Genomic DNA, 25,090 nt, shown 5'->3' on the forward strand with positions numbered 1-25,090 from the left:
TCTGCTGCCATAGCCCATTACCGCCGTATTTCGCCGAACTATCCTAGCGGATACGTTAGTAGTACGTCCCACGTTGATTTCTGCTGTTATTTCACGCAATGTTGCTTATGTGTTAACACTAACAACTCTACGCAAACGCCGCTGCTATAAGTCGTTAAGTGAAAGCCGTCGACCGCTATGTTGTCTGTGGTGAGAGGTAATTACCCGCAATTTCGTATTCTCCGCACACTGCGAATATTGAATTCTCTAACGATTTCTGAAATGGAATATCCCACGCTTCTAGCTCCAACTACCAGTCCACATTCAAAGTCTGGAAAACTTTCGTCTTGCGGCCGTATTCTCTTCGGAAACCTTTGCACATGACTCATCTGAAAGCAAATGACATCTCTGCCAATGCACTGCCCTTTTATACCTTGTGTATGCGATACTACTGCCATTTGTAGATATGCATATTGATGTCTCATGACTTTTGTCACCTTAGCGCATTTCGCTTAGTGGTATGAAAAATATTATGCAAATACTCCAGGGGACAGGCACAAAACCGGAATGCATTGAGTAAACTATATATCAATTTCAAAAACGATCTGCATCTATGTCCCAAGAGTCAAGATTCTGGCAGAAACGCTACTGCAAGTAAACGAGACTTTTTGTTACACATCTGAGTTATCTGATGCGTCGAGAACGACCCCACAAATGTTATTTCCGCCTGTATATCACTTATGATGCAAGAATACTGCTCTCCGGAGAGGGAATCACCATTTCGAAACGCACGCGTGCGCTATTAGTAGCGGGTAAGCACCAGGTGGTGGAACTGATAGCGGAGGCTGTTGGACCTTGACGATGGAATATGTTCCGCTACGTTGTTAGGTACCCAGGGGCGCCAAGGTCGCTACCAGTGTGGGCCGTGAATCATGGAACCCCGGCTCTAAGTGTTGTCTGCATACAGCGGTATCACTAAATAAATAATTTAAAAAAACACAGAAATGGAGAAGACGTCAGGCACCTGGTTACCCTTGGGAACGAAATAAACAGCGTCGTGTTGTGTAGGAGGCGTAGCACACCATCAACCTATCTACATCTAGAAACAAATTCTGCAAACTACTGTGAGGTGCATGGCAGAGCGTACTTAGCTTCAAATCACATGCTGGAGATTCTTTCCGTTCCAACCACTTTTGGATTGTGGGAAAAACCACTGCTTGAATGTCTCTCTGCAGACTGTATTTAGTACAATCTTTTCATCGTGGTCTGTACAGAAGCGATATGTAATGGGTTGAAGTATAATTCTCGATTCGTCATTCGTGTTTAAACCTTTCCTAGTACATTTTCGCGGAATAATTGGTATCTGTTTTCAAGTATATGCCAATTCGGAGTTTTCAGCTTTCGCTCCCCCCTTCCCTCCCGCCTCCTTGAGTGCTTGAGTGGAAAACAAAGCTGTACTGCCTCTCTTTGTATACATTCAATATCTAATGATAGTACTGTTTGCTATAGGTCCCACACACTTGAGCAATGAGTGTTTTGTAACCTCCTTTTTAGGTGTGTGTGTGTGTGTGTGTGTGTGTGTGTGTGTGTGTGTGCGTGTGCGCGCGTGTGCGTGTGCGTGTTGGTGGGCGGGTGGGTGGTGTCTCTAGTTGTAAGTGACGTGTGAGTGTGTAGGGGTGCCCAGGGGTGGGGCGGGTGGTGGGGGTGGGGCGAGGGTGTGTGTGTGAAGCAAACTCCAAAAAATGGCTGGCTCTGAGCACTATGGGACTAAACATCTGAGGTCATCAGTCCCCTAGAACTTAGAACTACTTAAACCTAACTAACCTAAGGAAATCACACACAGCCAAGCCCGAGGCAGGATTCGAACCTGCGACCGTAGCGGTCACGCAGTTCCCGACTGAAGCGCCTAGAACCGCACTGCCACACCGGCCGGCTAAGCAAACTCCACTGGAAAATGTTACAAGAGAGGCGTTGCACATCACAGACAAGTTTACTACTATTGGAACGTCGAGAGAGCATTTTCCCAGCAAGAGTCGGACAGCATATTACTACCCCCTACACACATTTCGCGTAATGATCACGAAGAGAAAATTTGTGAAGTTAGAGCCAATTCTAAGGAGTGTGGCAGAACTCTCCATTACATTGTAAACAATATAGCCAACTTAACCCTATGCTTTGCATTGTGCAAGGCTGGAAATAAATAAGCACTCAGATATCGATAGTAACAATCTGAGGGGGAAACATGGGAGCGCGATTCTAAGTAGTGCCGGGCGAGAGCTAGGACACAGAAGACGTGTCACGCTGCCCTCACGTCGGTGATAGCAGATCTTACCACACTCAAGGCTTGATTTCATTTACATGACCAGTAGAAATTTAGATGAGTTGACTACGCTTAAAGGTGCACTTCCAGGTAAAATGCGCAAGTATAGCGTAAAGCGCAATTGCAGGGTTGGGCTCGTGATTGTTAATCCGAGTTTGCAATAATCCCATGTTTTTCTTGTCAGTTAAAGAAGCCTCGTTATCCTCCAAATAAATATTCTGTGGCTATTAAATGTTAATGTAAATTTGAAATTGAAATAATTTGTTAATCTGGCATTCAACCATTATTGATACTTATGTCATTGTCAGGCATTTCGCCATTACTAATACTGGTCAAACTATTATTGGTCATGATGATTTCTGAAGTTTTAAATAGACTTAATTTATGAAATACCTTCTTACAAGTTATTTAGTAGTAAAGGGACCCAAGCAAACTTCTCTTTATTAAATTCATTCTTAGTAACAATTAGCTTTAGCTGCTGCTGCTGCGAGTTGCTGTAAACCACTTGGAAAAAGGCAGTCATCTAAAGAGGTGAGTGCAAAACGTAGGGCCAAAACAGAGACACTGATACACCACAACATGTCATGTACTCTAATCCAGTAAATTTCGTTGCACAAATCAGATTCTGTATCACTTGTAAATTCTTATTCAAAAACGCAATCAGATAGCTTAGGTATTCACTGTTACAGGTTCATTTGTTCCTTCAGTGTTTCATATTCAGATATGCAGTCAGATAGCTTATCCAAATGTTAGTTTCAAGTGTTTCGTGTAACGGTCTGTTGAGGGCTTAAATGACAGTGAAACTGACACTTATACAACATGCACACAGTGTTATCCAGGATAGATTCCGATTACTGATAGTTCAGGGTTTCATATTCAGATACGCAGTCAGATAGCTTATCCAAATGTTAGTTTCAAGTGTTTCGTGTAACGGTCTGTTGAGGCCTTAAATGACAGTGAAACTGACACTCATACAACATGCACACAGTGTTATCCAGGATAGATTCCGATTACTGATAGTTCAGGGTGGGGGAGGATCAGGTAGTGGCACCAGAAGAGCCGTCCATCGCACAATATTAGGTGGCTTGCGTAGTATTATGTAGATGTGTGTGTGTGTGTGTGTGTGTGTGTGTGTGTGTGTGTGTGTGTGTGTGTGTGAACCGAAGTCTGCCACCTGATTTACCTACGACTGAGCTTACGTCATCATATGTATAAATTGTTGCACCAAAATATGTGCATGACATGGCTGATTCCATTTCTGTACATTTACAGCATGATGCTAAACTTTGAAATCTTGCAGAGGTATGTCTGGAAATTTGTACACCAGTTTCAGACAGTACTTCATTATTATAAACGGCAACTAAAAGATGTAGAATTATTTATATCTCGAGTAAACTAGATAGAGACTGTAGTCTCATATCTCAATGAGAAACTTGAAACTTTTTGCTCAAGACAGGAGCATGTAGAGGAACTAAGGTACAACTTTCAGTGGTGACCATAAACTGGATAGATTTGTACCCAGTAGATCAGATCATGATGGGAGGGACCCTCCGTTGAGTATAGTCACTGTAAAGAAACTTCTAAAGGTACATAGACTACTGCAAAACAGATATAAAACAAAGCATAGAACTATACCATAGAGAGCTGACGAATGAAACGCATTTGGCTTCCAAGACGGCTATGCGAGAAGCCTTCAAGAACTACCATAGCAGAATATTGCAGAAAGATTTCACAAGCCGGCCGAAGTGGCCGTGCGGTTAAAGGCGCTGCAGTCTGGAACCGCAAGACCCCTACGGTCGCCGTTTCGAATCCTGCCTCGGGCATGGATGTTTGTGATGTCCTTAGGTTAGTTAGGTTTAACTAGTTCTAAGCTATAGGGGACTAATGACCTCAGCAGTTGAGTCCCATAGTGCTCAGAGCCATTTGAACCATTTGAAGATTTCACAAAATCCGGTGAAATTCTTGGTTGTATGTAAAGACTATAGGTGGCACCATAGTTAGCCTCCAGACAGTTACGGACGAAACAGGAACTGAAACTGATTATAGCAAAACAAATGCTTAACTGCCTCCGTAGCGCAGCGGTAGCGTCTCTGCCTAAAGGGGGGCCAGGGTTCGATTCCCGGCAGGGGACTGGGTGTTGTGTGTCCATCACCATTGACTGCCGATGTGGCGTCACCTAAAAAGGACTTGCAATACGGCGGCCGAACTCTCCCGAATGGTGCCTCCCGGCCAACAATGCCATACGATCATTCAATTTTTCTCCAAATGTTCTTTTACAAGGGTGAATCCAGAAGTTTTGACCCATTTCAATTCTCTTACAACTGCAAAGATAGTGAAATAGATATGCTGTCAGTGACGCTGAGGAACTGCTGCAATCTTTAAAATGAACAAAGCTCGTGGATCTGATGGAATCCCTATCAGACTCTATACCGAATTTGCGGCTGAATTAGTCTGCCTTTTAACCATAATGTATCGAAGATTCCTTGGGCAAAACGCTGTGCCCAATAGTTGGAAGAAAGCACAGCTCACACCCATGTACACGAACGACAACAGAAGGGATCCACAGGACTATCTTTCAGTAACTGTGACAATGATTTGTTGCAGAATGCTAGAAAATACGAAAACTTGTCTCTAGGATACTTGCAGACCAAATGAGCTTCATTCGAAGACCATTTTACTTTGTCTCTGCTATCAGCTTCTTCAAACTTTGGGGAACCTTTTGAATCACCCTGTGCAGTAAAATGTACTACATAGCACAGGGTATCCATAAATTATCTTTACAGTTTAAGACTTTACTATCTTTAAAACTATCCTAAATGTTAACAACTTGATTTTCAACGTGTGATAAGATAACTCATATAGTTTTGATTCCTCATTGATACACATCAGTGTGTCCGCCCTTAACGGCACGGACAATGTCCAGTCGAATTCCATTTCTCTCCAAGATCCCCACGGTGACATGTTCAAATCCATTGCGAATGCGTGTCTTCAGGTCCTGTAGATCTCTAACCTCGGTTTGGTACAGTAGTTCTTTTACAAAACCCCGCAGGAAGGAGTCCAGTGGTGTGAGGTCAAGGGATCGTGGCGGCCATTGAATTGGATCATCTCGTCTATTCCACCTGTCAGGAAAAATTTTCGTCTAGAAACTGATGGAAATTTAGGGATTAGTGGGCTGGTACCCCATCCTGCTGGAATATGATATCAGGTTGTACATTTTTCAATTATGGCACAACAATTTCTTTTGACATGTCCAGCTAAACACCACCATTTGCTGCAGACTCGACGAAAAAGAATGGATCAGTGATGCAATTGTGCTACTGTCCGTACCAAACATTGACCTTGGGACTGCCTCTTTCCATTTCACGTGTGACATGACGATGCTTTGAACTTTGTATATGAACATTATGACGATTCAGTTTGCCTGACACATAAAACGTTGGCCAAATCTTTTCCGAAAAGTCATTGTTTCTGCCAGTCTAGCCTAGAATATCCACTGCAAACTGTTCGCGCTCAGGTTTGTCTGTAGGCGCTAATGTCTGAAGCAGCTGCACCTTTTAGGTATACAGCCATAACCTGTTATGCAAGACATTGGGCAATGCTGATCGTCTCATTTCTAACTCTCTGGCCGCCGTGCTCATCGATTTTGTCACTTGCTGTACCTTGTCCACGTTGGCGTCTGAAACAGGTGAGCGGCCCGTCCCCTTTTTATGGAGAACACAACCTGTTTCCATAAATGACAAATGCTAGGCCCGAATAATTGGTCTGGACTGTGGTTGGCTTCCATGTTGTTGTTGTTGTTGTGGTCTTCAGTCCTGAGACTGGTTTGACGCAGCTCTCCATGCTACTCTATCCTGTGCAAGCTTCTTCATCTCCCAGTACCTACTGCAGCCTACATCCTTCTGAATCTGCTTAGTGTATTCATCTCTTGGTCTCCCTCTACGATTTTTACCCCCCACGCTGCCCTCCAGTACCAAATTGGTGATCCCTTGATGCCTCAGAACATGTCCTACCAACCGATCCCTTCTTCTAGTCAAGTTGTGCCACAAACTCCTCCCCAATTCCATTCTACACCTCCTCATTAGTTATGTGATCTACCCATCTAATCTTCAGCATTCTTCTGTAGCACCACATTTCAAAAGCTTCTATTCCCTTCTTGTCCCAATTATTTATCATCCACGTTTCACTTCCATACATGGCTACAGTCCATACAAATACTTTCAGAAACGACTTTCTGACCCTTAAATCTATACTCAATGTTAACAAATTCTCTTCTTCAGAAACGCTTTCCTTGCCATTGCCAGTCTACATTTTATGTCCTCTTTACTTCGACCATCATCAGTTATTTTGTTCCCCAAATAGCAAAACTCCTTTACTACTTTAAGTGTCTCTTTTCCTATTCTAATTCCCTCAGCATCACCCGATTTAATTCGATTACATTCCATTATCCTCGTTTTGCTTTTGTTGATGTTCATCTTATACCCTCATTTCAAGACACTGTTCATTACGCTCAACTGCTCTTCCAAGTCCTTTGCTGTCTCTGACAGAATTACAATGTCACCGGCAAACCTCGAAGTTTTTATTTCTTCTCCATGGATTTTAATACCTACTCCGAATTTTTCTTTTGTTTCCTTTACTGATTGCTCAATATACAGATTGAATAGCATCGGGGAGAGGCTACAACCCTGTCTCACTCCCTTCCCAACGACTGCTTCCCTTTCATGTCCCTTGACTCTTATAACTGCCATCTGGTTTCTGTACAAATTGTAAATAGCCTTTCGCTCCCTGTATTTTACCCCTGCCACCTTCAGAATTTGAAAGAGAGTATTCCAGTCAACATTGTCAAAAGCTCTCTCTAAGTCTACAAATGCTAGAAACGTAAGTTTGCCTTTCCGTAATCTTTCTTTTAAGATAATTCGTAGGGTCAGTATTGCCTCACGTGTTCCAACATTTCTACGGAATCCAAACTGATCTTCCCCGAGGTCAGTTTGCACCAGTTTTTCCACTCGTCTGTAAAGAATTGGCGTTAGTATTCTGCAGCTGTGACTTATTAAACTGATAGTTCGGTAATTTTCACATCTGTCAACACCTGCTTTCTTTGGGATTGGAATTGTTATATTCTTCTTGAAGTCTGAGGGAATTTCGCCTGTCTCATACATCTTGCTCACTAGATGGTAGAGTTATGTTAGGCCTGGCTCTCCCAAGGCTGTCAGTAGTTCTAATGGAATGTTGTCTACTCCCGGGGCCTTGTTACGACTTAGGTCTTTCAGTGTTCTGTCTAACTCTTCACGCAGTATCATATCTCCCATTTCATCTTCATCTACATCATCTTCCATTTCCATAATATTGTCCTCAAGAACATCGTCCCTGTATAGACCCTCTATATACTCCTTCCACCTTTCTGCTTTCCCTTCTTTGCTTAGAACTGGGTTTCCATCTGAGCTCTTGATATTCATGCAAGTGGTTCTCTTTTCTCCAAAGGTCTCTTTAATTTTCCTGTAGGCAGTATCTATCTTACCCTTCGTGAGATAAGCCTCTTCATCCTTACATTTGCCCTCTAGCCATCCCTGCTTAGCCATTTTGCACTTCCTATCGATCTCATTTTTGAGACGTTTGTGTTCCTTTTTTGCCCCTTTCACTTACTGAATTTTTATATTTTCTCCTTTCATCAATTAAATTCAGTATCTCTTCTGTTACCCAAGGATTTCTACTAGCCCTCGTCTTTTTAGTTACTTGATCCTCTGCTGCCTTCACTATTTCATTCCTCAAAGCTACCCATTCTTCTTCTACTTTATTTCTTTCCTCCATTCCTGTCAATTGTTCCCTTATGCTCTCCCTGAAACTCTGTAAAACCTCTGGTTCTTTCAGTTTATCCAGGTCCCATCTCCTTAAATTCCCACATTTTTGCAGTTTCTTCAGGTTTAATCTACAGTTCATAACCAATGGATTGTGGTCAGAGTCCACATCTGCCCCTGGAAATGTCATACAATTTAAAATATGGTTCCTAAATCTCTGTCTTACCATTATATAATCTATCTGAAACCTTTTAGTATCTCCAAGGTTCTTCCATTGTAAGTAGGCTGTTTAGGTTAATGTTCGTCAGGGCCATTCTTTTGTAGAGATTTTTGAAAGTCAGATTTCGTTGCGCTAAAAATATTGCGTGACAGTTTAAGCACAGTCATGTATAATTGTTCAAAAGGGGACGTTTCATACCATGTATACAACCTTCTTTCATGATGCTTGAACTAAGTGTTAGCTATGATCAAGTTTGCTCTGTGCAAAATTCTACCAGGCGGCTTCCTCTTTCATTTCTTAGCCCAAATCCATATTCACCTACTACGTTTCCTTCTCTTCCTTTTCCTACTGTCGAATTCCAGTCACCCATGACTATTAAATTTTCGTCTCCCATCACTACCTGAATAATTTCTTTTATCTCATCATACATTTCATCAACTTCTTCATCATCTGCAGAGCTAGTTGGCATATAAACTTGCGCTACTGTAGTAGGCGTGGGCTTCGTGTCTATCTTGGCCACAATAATGCGTTCACTATGCTGTTTGTAGTAGTTTACCCGCACTCCTATTTTTTATTCATTATTAATCTTACTCCAGCATTACCTCTATTTGATTTTGTATTTATAACACTGTATTCACCTGACCAAAAGTCTTGTTCCTCCTGCCACCGAACTTCACTAATTCCCACTATATCTAACTTTAACCTATCCATTTCCCTTTTTAAATTTTCTAACCTACCTGTCCGATTAAGGGATCTGACATTCCACGCTCCGATCCGTAGAACGCCAGTTTTATTTCTCCTGATAACGACGTCCTCTTGAGTAGTCCCTGCCCAGAGATCCGAATGTGGGACTATTTTACCTCCGGAATATTTTACCCAAGAGGCCGCCATCATCATTTAATCATACAGTAAAGCTGCATGCCCTCGGGAAAAATTACGGCTGTAGTTTCCACTTGCTTTCAGCCATTCGCAGTACTACAACAGCAAGGCCGTATTGGTTGGTGTTACAGGGCCATATCAGCCAATCACCCAGACTGTTGCCCCTGCAACTACTGAAAAGGCTGCTGGCCCTCTCCAGTGTTCGAAAGTCTCGTTGCCCTTAGATATCGGACGTCCTCTGTGTGAACCAGGCCACATACTGAGATCTCTCCCGTGGTGTCCACATTTTATGAGCTTTTAGAAGTTCAATTTTGCGTCAAAATTGCGTCATCACACTCTGAAAACCGTTTGTTAATACACTACTGGCCATTAAAATTGCTATGCCAAGAAGAAATGCAGATCATAGACGGGTATTCATTGGACAAATATATTATACTAGAGCTGACATTTGATTACATTTTCACGCAATTTGGGTGCATAGATCCTGGGAAATCAGTACCCAGAACAACCACCTCTGGCCGTAATAACGGCCTGATACGCCTGGGCATTGAGTCAAACAGAGCTTCGATTGCGTGTAGAACTACAGCTGCCCATGCAGCTTCAACACGATACCACAGTTCATCAAGAGTAGTGACTGGCGTATTGTGACGACCCAGTTGCTCAGCCACCATTGACCAGACGTTTTCAGTTGGTGAGAGATCTGGAGAATGTGCTGGCCAGGGCAGCAGTCGAACATTTTCTGTATCCAGAAAGGTCCGTACAGGACCTGCAACATCTTCTTCCTGTCGGTTAAATTTCGCGTCTGGAGCACGTCATCTTCGTGGTGTAGCAATTTTAATGGCCAGTAGTGTAACTAGTAATGTGTTAAAGTTATTAAAGTCTTAAGTTGCAAAGATAATTTATGAACACCCTGTACCATGAGCAGACTTCAAAAAGGAAGCTATACATTATTGTGCCAGGAATGGTAATTTTTACTGAATGCTGCACTACACTTCAGAGTGACACATACATATGACACTAATTTCCAACACAATCTTCAAGTTTCTGTAAACAGTGGTCGGATCTTTCTACCAGTCACTCAGTTCCTTGATGACAGAAATCCGCTTCTTGGTCCGGGGCCGTACGAGAACCGCTATGGATGGGAGCCATATGGTGCAAGATCGGGACTACCTGATCAGTGCGACCTTGGTTAAACTGTTGGCACGATTTCATACTGTGGCAAACGGCACTGCGTTTGGTCCATATGTAGCCAAAATTTCACGATGAATCTGTGCGTATTGTAGACGTTTTGCCCGCAAGGATCGTACTGTGCTCGTACTTCAAATTTTTAGTACATTTCCAGTTTCTGCATCATTTCACGGCCACAATGTGATGCGCCTTTTATCCGTACCACAGCAGAACTTAGTCTGCAGAAAACCTGGAAATGTACACACTTCTGCCAATGCACGACTTTTGGTACGGCCGGCCGGTGTGGCCGAGCGGTTCTAGGCGCTTCAGTCTGGAACCGCGCGACCGTTACGGTCGCAGGTTCGAATCCTGGGTTCGAATCCTGCCTCGGGCATGGATGTGTGTGCTGTCCTGAGGTTAATTAGGTTTAAGTAGTTCTAAGTTCTAGGGGACTGATGACCTCAGATGTTAAGTCCCATAGTGCTCAGAGCCATTTGACTCTTGATGCGCAATGGTCTTAGCGTAGGATGACATATTTTACTTATTTTCTGGAATCCTTACATGCAATGAAAATAATCAGTTTGCTCAGCTTAAAAGCTCGTGTTGCCGTTTTCCCATGTTTTGAGAGTTAAATTAATTTTTTTTTTTTTGGGAAAGGTTTCACGTCTTTGTAAATTCGTTTCGTGCGAAAAAACTGCCAGTTGGGTAACAGAAGGTGTGGAATGCAGAGTGTATAATTACGACCCACTAACCACGTAAAACATAACAAAAGAACGTAAAATCCATAAATTCAGGACACCCTGTTCAATCCGACCGTTAAAATAATTCAGCTTCGGGCGAGCAGTCGAAACAAAATAGATACGCATCCTATAGTTTCATGCCTAAAATAGAGAACTTATCAAAAGGAGGTACAGTAGAGTCCCGTTAATCCGAACTAATTGGGACCGGACCTTGTTCGGATAACCGATTTGTTCGCATTACCCGGAATTACGGTGACGAGTGTCTAGAATGAAGAATACCAAGCAGATAAGTAGGTACACCATGGTAACAAATGGGAACAAGTGTGAGAACAATGGCTTACTCTCACTCCTTGCCCTTGTTGTTGTGAATTGTTTGGACCTTTCTAGTGTCTGACGTCAGTGCACTGCCAATTGGCTCGCAAAGCGCTTGGTTATGTTAGTTATCGATCGCTGCCGCGCGTAACAGTTGTATTGTATTCGTTCAGGTGTAGTGGTGTACGTATTTTCGTCATGAGTAAACAGAAACATACAACGTTAACTCTCTAAGAAAAACTTAATGCTTTGAAGCGGATAGACAATGGTGAGAATGTATCTAAACTGGCAATGGAACTGTGTGTTGGTAAAGCAACCATTTGCGATTGGAAGAAGAAAAAAATTTGGGAATTTGTGGTAAGGTCTTATGGGACCAAACAGCAGAGGTCATCGGTCCCTAAGCTTAGGCATTACTTAATCTAACTTACACAAAGGACAACACACACACACACACACACACACACACACACCCATGCCCGAGGGAGGACTCGAACCTCCGACGGGGGGAGCCGCACGGACGTTGACAAGGCGCCCTAGACCGCGCGGCGATTGGAAGAAGAACCGAGTGAAGCTTGAACAGTCCTGCGCAACGTCTTCAGGAAAAGCTCTCGAAATTCGGCAGACTCTGAAACAGCCCCAGTACGATAAAGTGGATGAAGTTCTTTTCCTTGGGTAACGCAGAAAATAGAAAGGGGGACTCCTCTGAGTGGAGCACTGGTTCAGGAGAAGGCTGTTTACCTGCCAAGTTAATGAATGGTGATGAGTATTTTAGTGCGAGTACGAGTTGGTTGGACAGATTCAAAAAAAGTCATGGAATCCGTCAGCTAAGAATTACTGATGAGAAGATATCTTCTGACGGTGATGCAGCGAAGGAATACACTTGGGTGAGTTTGAAAAAATGGTAAGAGAGGGAAAGTATTCTCCCCAACAAATTTACAACGCTGACGAGACTGGCCTTAATTTTAGGGCATTGCGAACAAAAAGCCTGGCATCAAAAGCAGAAGACAATGCTCCTGGTTTTAAAATGTGCAAAGATCGTGTTACTTTATTAGCGTGCAGCAACGCTGCTGGTACTCACAAGCTGCCTTTAATGCTGATCGGCAAATCTGCTAGGCCCAGAGCTTTTAAAAACTGCAACATGAAGCCCAGCCCGTACATTTTCGCAACCAGAAAAAAAGCATGGATGGATGGTAAGCTGTTCAAAGAATGGTTTCACGGCCAGTTTGTTCCCTCTGTTCGACGGTTTTCTAAGGAAAATCATTTGTCTTCCCGTGCAATCCTTTTGATTGATAACGCGCCATCTCACTAAGGAATTATGTGATGGAGAAATTGTGGCGAAGTTTTTGTCGCCGAACGTTACACCACTTTTACAAAAATGGTTCAAATGGCTCTGAGCACTATGGGACTCAACTGCTGAGGTCATTAGTCCCCTAGAACTTAGAACTAGTTAAACCTAACTAACCTAAGGACATCACACACATCCATGCCCGAGGCAGGATTCGAACCTGTGACCCTAGCGGTCTCGCGGTTCCAGACTGCAGCGCCAGAACCGCGCGGCCACTTCGGCCAGCTACCACTTTTACAGCCGATGGACCAGGGCGTACTGCAAACATTAAAACTGATTTACAGAAAACAATTATTAAGAATGCTGATTCAAGATGGTAGCATTCCTTTAGTGGACAAAATAAAAAAGACCAATGTGAAGGATGTTGTTTATTGGGCCGCTGAGGCATGGCGGAATTTTTCAGAAAATACTCTGAGGAAATCATGGAGAAAACTGTGAACATATATTGAATTTCAGGACAGCCTAGTTGGAAATGAAGAGGAAAATCTACTACAAATGATACAGACAATCCATGGATGTGAAGAAGCTAGTGAAGGAGACGTAGATGAATGGATGGCAGCGGATGGGGCATGTGTGGAGAACCCTGATTTAGATGTTGCTGTGACTCAAGACCAGGAAGAAGTGGACTGCTGTGACGGAAGTGTCAGTGAGCCTGAAATCGACAAAGGAGATCTGGTGCCCCACAGTGACGCAGCAGAAGCCCTTGACCTCGCGCTACGTTATTTGGAGCAACAGCCCACTGCTACACCTGCTGAATTGATGTTTATGAGACGCTGGCGCGACTATGCGTCATATAACAGGCTGTCTTTATTACGCCAAAAAACAATGAGTTTTTGTCATCTAAAAAGTAGGTGTAAAATGTCCGCTGTATTTTAATAAGTTTGACAGGTTTTCTTTCATTGCGTTGTTTAAACCTAATGTTTTCTTGCCAATTTTTCTAATGCATGTTTACTGTACTGTGCATATTAAAATCGTGTGTATGTACAGCAGTTTGCCGCGCAGTTTTCCATACTTAGACTACCATTCTTTATGTTCGGATTAACCGAACGTCCGGATTACCGGGGCTTGGATTAGCGGGACTGTGCTGTATATACAAAGTAGAAACCAGGGGTCTGGTACGTGAACACAAGGAAAACCTTGAAAAATTTGTCAATTTTCTAAATAGCGTAGCTCAAAGACTAAGAACCGATGAAATGCTTACCATCTTCTAACAGATCCTTTGGGGGGGCAAGATGATGTATGAACCATCGCTTTCGGCGTCACTCTTTTTTCTGAATTGTATTTCGTGTTGCAAATGAAATAAAGCATGTTAATTATTTATGTACAGCATAGGTACACATATCTCAAAATAAAACAAAGTAGAAGCTTGATTTTTCCTGAAGTTTTTTACACTGTTATGTTTAAAGTACTTTTAAAAAGGTGCTGCTGTCATAAATTGTGGTTAAAAATTTTTAAATAATGATTATCCCTCTACCACGGGTCCTCCATTACCAAATTAAATATTGCTTAACGTCTCAGTACGCCTCCTATCAAACTGTCCCTTCGTTCAGGCAAGCTCATCCATGAAGCTCTTTTCTCCCTAATTCAACTCAGCGCTTCTTCATCAGTTACCTGATCTACTTATCTAATCTTCATAATTATTTTGTAATACGACATTACAAAAGTTATTTTCTCTTATTGGCTATACCGTTTACCATCCTCCTCTTATTGGTTACACCGTTTACCATCCACGTTTCACTCCCATGTAAGGCTACGATCCAGACACATACGTTAAGAAAACGTAACATTTAAATGTATATTAAGTGTTAAACATATTTCTGTTTCGCATAGAAGATATTAGTGTATCCTGGGAAAACGTTGTGGCCACAATCAGTAGATTTAAATATATGCAAGAGCATGACTGAGAATAAAATTGTGACTGAGGGAGCTTATGAACTTACAAAAATATGCTATATTCATAATCATATTACGACGTGCATTCAATAAGTAATGCAACACTGTTTTCCTGAAGGCAGCTTGGTTTTATTCAGGATACCAATACACCATATTATTCCCTAGTCTTTTGGCTACAAAAGGCTATTTTTCAATATAATCTCCGTTCAATGCGACGGCCTTAGCCACGTTCCTGGGAGGACCTAATGCCCGCACGGTACCACTCTCTACTATGATGGTCGACCTCGGAGCCAACGTCTTACTACATCAATAACCAAAATGTTCAAATGTTTGTAAATTCCTAAGGGACCAAACTGCTGAGGTCATCGGTCCCTAGACTCACACACTACTTAAACTAACTTATGCTAAGAGCAATACACACACCCACTCCCGAGGGAGGACTCGAACCTCCGGCGGGAGGGGCCGCGCAATCCGTGACATGGCGCCTCAAACCACGCGGCCACTCCGCGTGCCCAGCAATAACCTCCTCACCATCCACGTACTGCTTCCCGCGGGGTGCATCCTTCATTGGGCCAAATTGATAGAAGTCCGAAGGTGTGAGATCCGGACTGAAGAAGGAAGAACAGTCCACTAAAGTTTTGTTACCTCCTCTCGGACGCGCAGAATTGTGTGAGGCCTTGCGTCGTCATGGAGGAGGAGAAGTTCGTTTGAATTTTTTTGTGGTGACGAACACGTTGAAGTATTGCCGACGTACTGAATTTTCGATGAGATTTCGAGATTGCAGCCGGATCATGTTGAGTTCTCGCCACAACATTTCGGCTGGCAATCGTCCAGCCGTCTTCAGGTGAGTGTCCGTCACTCCGGACACTCACCCGAAGACGGCTGAATGGTTGTCAGCCGAAATGCTGTGGCGACAACTCAGCAACATCCGGCTGCAATCCCGAAACCTCATCGAACGCGTTGAAGTAGTTTCCACATTTTCCTGAGGGTAGCACAATACACTTCAGAGTTGATTATTGCACCATGAGGGATCACTTAAAACAGAACAACCCCTTCAGAATCCCAGAAGACCGCCACCATAACTTTACCAGCTGAGGGCGTGGCTTTGAACTTTTTCTTCGTAGGAGAGTTGGTGTGGCACCACTGAAAGGATTGTTGTGTTGTTTCCGGTTCGAAGTGATGAACCCATGTTTCATCTCTTGTGACAATTTTCGACAAAGAATCGACACCATCAGCCTCGTATCTCTGCAAGCAATTCCGCCCATATGGTCCTTCAATGGTAATCAATGTATGCGTAGTGTAGCGACCTTTGTTTAGTTTTAGCTTGATATGTCACCGCCGGCCGGAGTGGCCGTGCGGTTCTGAGCGCTACAGTCTGGAGCCGAGCGACCGCTACGGTCGCAGGTTTGAATCCTGCCTCGGGTAGGCGGCTGATGACCTCAGAAGTTAAGTCGCATAGTGCTCAGAACCATTTGAACCATTTGATATGTCACCTCTGCATCTAATATCAGTTGCTCTTTACATCCTCGTGCTCCTTTGCAACAAAAAAATGGTTCAAATGGCTCTGAGCACTATGGGACTTAACTTCTGAGGTCATCAGTCCCCTAGAACTTAGAACTACTCAAACCTAACTAACCTACGGACATCACACACATCCATGCCTGAGGCAGGATTCGAACCTGCGACCGTAGCGGTCGCGCGGTTTCAGGCTGTAGCGCCTAGAACCGCACGGCCACTTCGGCCGGCTATGGTCCTTCGTTGCTCTTCAAGATTTTCTGTTAGTCGGCGAGGAACGCAGAGGGCACACACCTTTGGGTACCCCAACTGGTGGATGAGTGTGTCAACACTATCACAGGAACATCCAGTTGAGCAGTGTGGTGTTGGATTGTGATCCTCTGTCACCTCGAATGAGAGTGTCGGCGCGTTTCAACGTTGCAGGAGTCAGAGCTGTGTGTGGCCTGCCGGCACGCAGGAGATCGGACAGGGGTACGCGACCTTGTTGAGATGTGACAGGGGCCTCGCACAACGACTCACTGTGCTTTTGTTTACTGCCAGGTCTCCGTAGACATTCTGCAAGCGCCTATGAATATCTACGATGCTCTGGTTTCCCACCAAAAGAAATTCACTGACAGCTCTCTGCTTCGAACGCACCTCCGTTACAGACGACATTATAATCCTACGTATAGCGCCGCCATCAACAGGAACTTCATAAAACTGTAGGAACTGAAGCGGGAATAACCCACGACGTCTCATAACGAATTCCTCATTTTTCAACCGAAATTGGCCGAGAAAAAAAAAGTGTTGCATTACCTATTGAACGCCACTCATACTACACTGGCGAACACACAATTGCTTTGCAACTGCTAAATATATATTGTAATTGGATATACAGGGTGGTCCATTGATAGTGACCGGGCCAAATATCTCACGAAATAAGCATCAAGCAAATAAACTACAGATAACGAAACTCGTCTCGCTTGAAGGGGGAAACCAGATGGCGCTATGGTTGGCCCGCTAGATGGCGCTGCCATAGGTCAAACGGATATCAACTGCGTTTTTTTAAATAGGAACCCCCATTTTTTATTACATATTCGTGTGGTACGTAAAGAAATATGAATGTTTTAGTTGGACCAATTTTTTCGCTTTGTGATAGAGGGCGCTGTAATAGTCACAAACGTATAAGTACATGGTGTCACGTAACATTCCACCAGTGCGGACGGTATTTGCTTCGTGATGCATTACCCGTGTTAAAATGGGCCGTTTACCAATTGCGGAAAAGGTCGATATCGTGTTGATGTATGGCTATTGTGATCAAAATGCCCAACGGGCGTGTGCTATGTATGCTGCTCGGTATTCCGGACGACATCATCCAAGTGCCCGGACCGTTCGCCGGCTAGTTACGTTATTTAAGGAAACAAGAAGTGTTCAGCCACATGTGAAACGTTAACCATGACCTGCAACAAATGATGATGCCCAAGTAGGTGCCTTGGCCGGAAGGTGGAAACTCGGGCAAGTAGGCGGCGAAGGGCGAGAGGTGCATCCGCCTCTCCGGAGTGCGGGGTGCAGTTGCCGAGGAGCGTCGCGTGAAATCGTCGACGACGGTGACACCGAGGAGGACCAGTGCACTGGCGACGGTGCGCTGAACCTGGCAGCTCTGAAGTGCCCTTGACCTAGGGGCGAGGTCGGTGGGTGAGCTGCAGAAGTCCCCCCCCCCCCCCCCCCCATGCCAGAGGAGCCGGTCCGGGGCAAGAGACGGGCTTCCACCCCTTTTTTTTTCTTCACTCGTTCATCATGGCTACAAACGAAACGAGTGACTCGTGTGCGCCTCAACGAGCTTCCACTGCGCCTGATCCCTCTCCCCAGGACGAGCAGGGACAGGCAGAGAATGAGACAGTGATGCAAAGATATACTAGAATCACGTCGCTTATGGAGCAACAAATTAAAAATGGCAAAATAAGCCAAGCTGGGTTCGCCATTATTAAGAATGAGCTGGCAGCATGGGCTATTGCCCACACTAAACTAGAAGGAAGGGCGGAGGAACTTGAAAAGGAGAACGATAGATTGAGGAAACAACCGGCAAAGACGTGGGCAGCCGTGGCCGCGCAAGCGCCCACTAAGCGCCCACAAAACTAGACTAAAGTCACTATAGATAAAATCACAAAAAGAACAGACACAGCAGTCTTCCTCAGGACACTACCTGGGCAAGACACAAGTGTCAAGAAGATCCAAGAACTTTTTACAAAAAGCATAGACCCTGTTAAAGACAAAATAAGAATTAAAAAAGTAAAACCAAGTAGAAATTCTGTCATAGTTGAAGTGGCTTCAGAGGAAGATAAAGAAAAACTGCTGAACAACCTAAAACTGAACTCGGTGGTCAAATGCGAACCACCGAGGAAAAGAAATCCCCTAGTAATATTATATGACGTTCCTACAATAATGACTAATGAAGAACTACTAGAAACAATTAGGCAGCAAAATTTTGACCTAATTAATGAGGAAGAATTTAAGAACTGCTTCAAATTAAAATTTAAGACTGGGCCACGGGGTCGTAATGTTGTTCATCACGTCGCCGAGGTGTCAGCGCAAATGTGGAGAAACATTACAACAATGGGCAGAATATATGTTGGCTTCCATGCCATTAACACAAAAGATTATGTCGTGGTACCTCGTTGCCACAACTGTGGAGACTTGGATCACGTCTTAAGGTTGTGCACCAGGGAGCCGGCGTGCGCTAAGTGTGGGGAACATGGTCATGGCCGCAAAGATTGCAAAGCGGCGGCAGTCTGTATACCATGTAAAAGTCGAGGAAAGAAGTCTTGCGGAGCCACAGGCAGGAATTGCCCGACATACAAAATGTTGGAGCAAAGCTTAATTTCCAGAACCGACTATGGCTGAGCCAGGCATGCCGAACAGGATGCCAAAACGAAGTCCCCGAGCAAGAGGAGGAGGGACGCCATGAGGGCAAACAGATTCAAGGATTTTCTGAGGTCGCTCTCCTGCGCCACTAAAACTGAAACACGAGATAAAGCAACTCAGACTGACTTCCCAACAATGGACATTGGCATACAAACCAATCTCCCCCTCATGGCTGAAACTCTCTCCTCTGGAAGCCGGGGAACAAAGCCGGAATTATACCAACAACGGCAAGGGCATCCTGTGACTGTGGTAGCGCCTAAAGACAATCACACTAAGCATACAAACCAAAAACCCATTCAAGAAAATACAGTGACAAGCTCATGTACGAGCCCCACTGTACAAAGCTCTCCAATCGTCAGAGTGCCACCGGTCGATCCGGTTAGGGTGTACCCCAACTTGGAGTACACTATGCAACTATCCAGATTAGAGCAGCCGGCTACCCTGACCACTGCCTTACGACATGTGGTCCGAGTAGGACACGAAGAAGGCAAAAAGATAACCTTCTCGGTTATGGAGGCTGTTGACAGAATCCAGCTAAAATCAGTGAATCTCCCCACCGACTTCGGAGCCTTGCGAGATCTGCTCAAGAAAGTTTTCGAAAGACGAGGAGAGAAATTTAACCTTGACGACTTATACGAACAATCGGTAGTAGCATACGGACGAATTGCTTTCGACTGGAGCAAGACTTGGCCACATGACCGAATACATACATACTTCCCGTAATGACAAAAATAACTATTGGACAGCTTAACAGTCACAACAGCAGACTCGTTATGCAGGAGCTCCGAAGGGAGGTGGAAGAGAGGAGACTAGATGTACTCTGTCTACAGGAGCCATACTCCCTGGCTGGAAAAATAGCTTTTGCTGCTGCGAGCTGGCAAATAGTCAGCAGAGGAGATGACCCGAAGGCCGCAATCATAATTACAAATAAACTCCTGAGAGTCACCACACTCTCACTGTTCACAACTAGCCACTGCAACGTCGTGGAGCTTCAAACCCCTATGGGAACAATAACTCTTATAAACATGTATTTCCAATATGGGGACAACATAGAACTCTACATAGACCATCTAGCGAGAGTTACCACGGCGTTGCAGGGAAGAATAGTAGTAGTAACAGCTGACATTAACGCAAAATCCCCCCTGTGGTACAGTGGCACAAGAGATGCTAACGGAGAAAAAATCGAGGAACTCATAATGGCATCACAACTTGTGGTGGCAAACAGGCCCGGCAATCCTCCTACCTATGCTGCAGGGGGAGGACAAGGCACAAATATTGATGTCACTCTTGTAACACCAAATATGGCTAACAGTATTCAAAATTGGAGAGTCATAGAGAACGCCACCACAAGCGACCATGATTTGATATGTTTTACCTTGGGAGAACGAGATTGCCGCTGGGCCACAGGGTGGGAGGTGCAACTAAATTATAGAAGAGCCGACTGGGAACGCCTAGCCAGGGAGTGTGACATTCCTCCATCACCGGAAGGCGACATGCATCTGGACATAGACGTAGACCAGAGAGCAGAGGAACTGGTGAATGCAGTGACAAGAGCGGTGAAGGCAGCCGTACCAACAAGGAGGAGGGCCATGGCGGCCTCTCCGTCACCATGGTCTGCTGAACTAAGTGAACTACGTCAATCTGTCAGAAGGCTGAGAAGGCACTATCAGCGCAGTGTCGTCTGGCAGGAATGCCGAAGGTGGCAGGTGCTATATAGAGAGGAAAAGCGGAAGTTCCAAAAGGAACTACGCGAAGTCAGGATGAGAAGTTGGGAGAATTTTGTGATCAACCAGTTGGTTACGGACCCATGGGGGCTTCCATACAAGCTGGTGAGGGAGAAAATCCGCTCTCCTCTGGAGTTATCAACAGTCAGGTACGGGGGCGGGATGACGGAGTCCTGGCAGGAAACTGCGGGGGTCCTCCTCCGGTCCCTGTTGCCTGACGATAATGCGGATGGGGAAACAGAGGAACAGAAACAACTCAGAGACGAAGATCAAGAAGAATACAGTAATGAGACGGCTGTCTACCCCTTTTCAGAGGAGGAGGTGGCAACCCACATAAGATCATTGAAAAAAGGAAAAGCACCGGGGCCGGACGGCATTGTGGCGGAGGTGGTGCAGTTTCTGGCGCCTCAGCTGACTGCGCCACTAATACACTTATATAACGAATGCCTCAGACAGGGAAAATTCCCAAAGAGATGGAAAACGGCAAATGTAATTATTATAAAGAAAGGACCGGACAAGAACCCTGCGGAAGTAAAATCTTACAGGCCGATTTGCCTGTTAGATATATTTGGCAAAATACTAGAGAAATTGCTGGCTGACAGGTTGACGGCACATCGAGTGTTGTGTGGGGTGAGCGACAGGCAGTTCGGGTTCAGGCCGGGGCGGTCAGCATCTGATGCAATCGCCCTGGCGGCCGAGGTCTGTGGCTCGACCCCACACAAATACGTGGTTTGCATCATGGTTGATATCAGTGGCGCCTTCGACAACCTTTGGTGGCCTTCGCTCTTCTCTTGCTTGCGAGAGAAAGAGTGTCCAGGGCCTCTATATGGTTGCCTGAGGAGCTATTGTAACGATCGGGAGGTATGGTTATCATCATATAGCGAAAGAATCAGAAAGATAATTACCAAAGGATGTCCCCAAGGTTCCGTCTTGGGCCCCCTTTTCTGGGACATCCATATGGAGCCTTTATTAGATAAATTACAACAGAGCGATGAGGTGCTAGAGGTGATAGCCTACGCGGATGACCTCCTCCTGTTGGTTGGCGGCCGTAGCCGCGAAGACATTGAACCAAAAATAGAGACAGCATTAGACAAACTCCAACAGTGGTGCCACGCGACTAAAATGACGATCTCACCCAGTAAATCCACCTACTTACTACTAAAAGGAAATCTTATTAGAAACCCGACTGTCAGAATAGACGGATTACCAGTTCTCCGACGACGAGAGACACGTTACCTGGGAGTTATCATTGATGAGAGGTGGAGCTTCGGAAAGCACATTGAAACTGTCACTCAGAGAGAGCCCTTCAGATATTAAATAACCTAATCTCCATAGGTCACAACAGATTCCATCTCCCTCCACACCTAATTAGACTATATCATAATAGTATCTTAACCTCAGTTGCGGGCTATGGCTCGGGAGTCTAGGCGCACAGGCTCACGAGGGTAGTGCCCGCCATGGCAGTGAGAAGGGTACAGAGAAGCATGGTATTAAGATCCGTGGGTGCCTATAGAACATCTCCAGGGGGGGCCCTATTAGTCATAATGGGGATCTGCCCCCTGGACATAAAGATAAGAGAAGAGGCGGCTTGGTATTGGGTCAAGAAGGGAAACTATGAGAAGATTGCTGATATTATGGGTACCAGAGTGGGGGATAAAAGAGAGATAAGGAAAAGAGGGGAGGAGCTTTGGCAGGAGACTTGGGAGGCAGAAGAGACTGGACGAAGAACCTTCCAGTTCTTACCCGATGTGAGGGAACGACTTGGAATGAAGTACTTCGAGCCCACGCGAGGGTTCATCCACTTTCTCACTGGCCATGGACCCTACCCGACTTATCTATGTCGATTTGGGAAAAGGACAACACCAGCGTGCGACTGTGGCGATCCGGAAGGAACGCCTGAGCATGTAGTTTACGAGTGCCCCTCTTCAATGATATCGCCAACACACTGCGAGACAGACTACGCAACCGTGACACACACCAACTACTTAGACGAGAGGAGACTTTTCAGACTCTAAACACCTTGGCAAACGAGGTATCTCGAAAAGTTTTAATTGACTATTTAGGAGAGATACAGTAAACAATAAGCGACAATAACCACCAATTGTGTCAAAGAGCCCTATTCCCATACCGCCTGTGCGTGGACTGGCCGACTACATCTAAGTTAGGATCCGCCACGTGCAGGACTAGGGGGGATGGGGAACAACTACTAATTGCGACACACACACCGGACATGACGTAGGATAGGTTAGTTTGTAGGACTTAGTTATAAGAAATTAAGATAGACTGCAGCGAATTAACATCGAGGCCCGCCCAGTGCCAGGGGCATGCTCTTCGGGATTAGCTCGAAGAGCAGGGCGTGAAAAAGTAGGTTTATATCTTCTTCACTGGCACAATGTGACGCTGCAGAATACATATATAATTAAATTAGTAATAGTAATTAGGTATAATAGTACAAGTAGACATTAGTTGCCCATTGTTACTAACATTAACTGTAGCTCACACACTAACAGTACACTAAGCTGCAAAATTTAATGTAAATATATCATTGGTAGGACCCACTAATGAATTAAGGTAGTGGGTTATATTTGTATAATTGTAATGGTATTGAATAAAGAATTTTTTTTTTAAAGTAGGTGTTTTAGATGCTGTCGCGGCTAATCCGCACATCAGTAGCAGACAAATTGCGCGAGAATCGGGAATCTCAAAAACGTCGGTGTTGAGAATGCTACATCAACATCGATTGCACCCGTACCATATTTCTGTGCACCAGGAATTGCATGGCGACGACTTTGAACGTCGTGTACTGTTCTGCCACTGGGCACAAGAGAAATTACGGGACGATGACAGACTTTTTGCACGCGTGCTATTTAGCGACGAAGTGTCTTCACCAACAGCGGTAACGTAAACCGGCATAATATGCAATACTGGGCAACGGAAAATCCACGATGGCTGCGACAAGTGGAACATCAGCGACCTTGGCGGGTAAATGTACGGTGCGGCATTATGGGAGGAAGGATAATTGGCCCCCATTTTATCGATGGCAATTTAAATGGCGCAGTGTATGCTGATTTCCTACGTAATGTTCTACCGATGTTACTACAAGATGTTTCACCGCATGACAGAATGGCGATGTACTTCCAACATGATGGATGTCCGGCACGTAGTTCGCGTGCGGTTGAAGCGGTATTGAATAGCGTATTTAATGACGGGTGGATTGGTCGTCGAAGCACCATACCATGGCCCGCACGTTCACCGTATCTGATGTCCCCGAATTTCTTTCTGTGAGGAAAGTTGAAGGATATTTACTATCGTGATCTACCGACACTGCCTGACAACATGCGTCAGCGCATTGTCAATGCATGTGCGAAAATTACGGAAGGCGAACTTCTCGCTGTTGAGAAGAATGTCGTTACACGTATTGAGGTTGACGGACATCATTTTGAGCATTTATTGCATTAATGTGATATTTACAGGTAATAACGCTGTAACAGCATGCGTTCTCATAAATGGTAAGTTCACAAACACTGGAACAACCGAAATAAAATGTTCAAACGTACCTACTGTCTGTATTTTAATTAAAAAAAACCTATTTGTTACCAACTGTTCGTCTAAAATTGTGAGCCATATGTTTGCGACTATTACAGCGCCATCTATCACAAAGCGAAAAAAGTGGTCCAAATAAGACATTCATATTTCTTTACGTACTACAGGAATATGTAATAAAAATGAGGGTTCCTATTTAAAAAATCGCAGTTGATATCCGTTTGACATACGGCAGCGCCATCTAGCGGACCAACCATAGCGCCATCTGGTTTCCCCCTTCAAGCTAGACAAGTTTCCGGCTTTGTATTTTTTTTTTTTGTTTGTTTGGTGGTTATTTCGTCAGATAATTTGCCCGGTCACGATCCATGGACCACCCTGTATGTCCATCTCATTCTGCCCTCCTCTCTCTTCCCTCCGCCCCCCTATGTCCATTTCCTCCCCTACCCTGCCCCCCCCCTACCCCCCTCACTGGCCATCTCCTCTTCCCCTTCTTTCTAACCTTGAGTCGGGTTTATTGTTATTGCAAATGAAACCTTGATTGGGAACTGAAGTCGCTTAAATGAAAGGGTAAACCGGTTGGGACCGTTAGTATACAGGATGCACAATGATACAATTTTTTGGGTACGTCCAGCGGCATACGTGAATACTGTTTCCAAAATGCGTTGGGAATAGAATTTAGTTGCAAAGAAGTAATAAATTTAAACGTCATGCACAATGCGGCAGCTTTTCACGCATGCCGTCGTTTATGACGTCATACCTC

The 25,090-nt window shown here is 44.7% G+C and overlaps 1 protein-coding gene across 2 annotated transcripts in view; it reads right to left on the reverse strand.

Moving 5' to 3' along the window:
* LOC124616869 (S-adenosylmethionine synthase) overlaps positions 1 to 25,090 on the reverse strand; it is a 281,538-nt gene that overhangs the window by 100,826 nt on the left and 155,622 nt on the right. The window lies entirely within an intron of this gene.

Source organism: Schistocerca americana, chromosome 1 (assembly GCF_021461395.2).
Source record: "Schistocerca americana isolate TAMUIC-IGC-003095 chromosome 1, iqSchAmer2.1, whole genome shotgun sequence".
Lineage (NCBI taxonomy): Eukaryota > Metazoa > Arthropoda > Insecta > Orthoptera > Acrididae > Schistocerca > Schistocerca americana.